The following is a 397-nucleotide window of genomic DNA, read 5'->3' as shown; positions in this document are numbered from 1 at the left end:
TTTGCAGGAAACCAGCCAGAGAACAAATTAAACAGACGCCCAAGTGACAATACAAAAAGTGCTTCCTGTTAACACGTACACTGATAAAGAATGTAAAATCCTGTCTGTGCTATGCGGACATGGGCTTGCACATGCAAACTCTACTTGCATATTGTAACACCCAATCTTTCTCATTTCTTCACCTACAAAAAATAAACACAGGACATGTTTTTCTCTGCATGTCCTCTCACTTCAATAGGAATTAAGAGGAAAACGAACACATCAATGCTATTAACATCCATTATACTGATACTAAAACTGAAGGAAAGCAGGTGACTATACTAAAGAATGTTCCCAATGTGCACAATAGATAAGTGAACAAATACACAACCATATTCTTTTTTCCTTTTACCAGAGC

The 397-nt window shown here is 37.0% G+C and overlaps 1 protein-coding gene across 1 annotated transcript in view; it reads right to left on the bottom strand.

Moving 5' to 3' along the window:
- Positions 1-397, bottom strand: part of LOC119582077 (carboxy-terminal kinesin 2-like) — a gene marked incomplete in the record, with an annotated part of 18,854 nt that overhangs the window by 7,343 nt on the left and 11,114 nt on the right.

This window comes from Penaeus monodon, chromosome 15 (assembly GCF_015228065.2).
Source record: "Penaeus monodon isolate SGIC_2016 chromosome 15, NSTDA_Pmon_1, whole genome shotgun sequence".
NCBI classification, from domain to species: domain Eukaryota; kingdom Metazoa; phylum Arthropoda; class Malacostraca; order Decapoda; family Penaeidae; genus Penaeus; species Penaeus monodon.
This window is presented reverse-complemented; position numbering and strand designations above follow the sequence as displayed.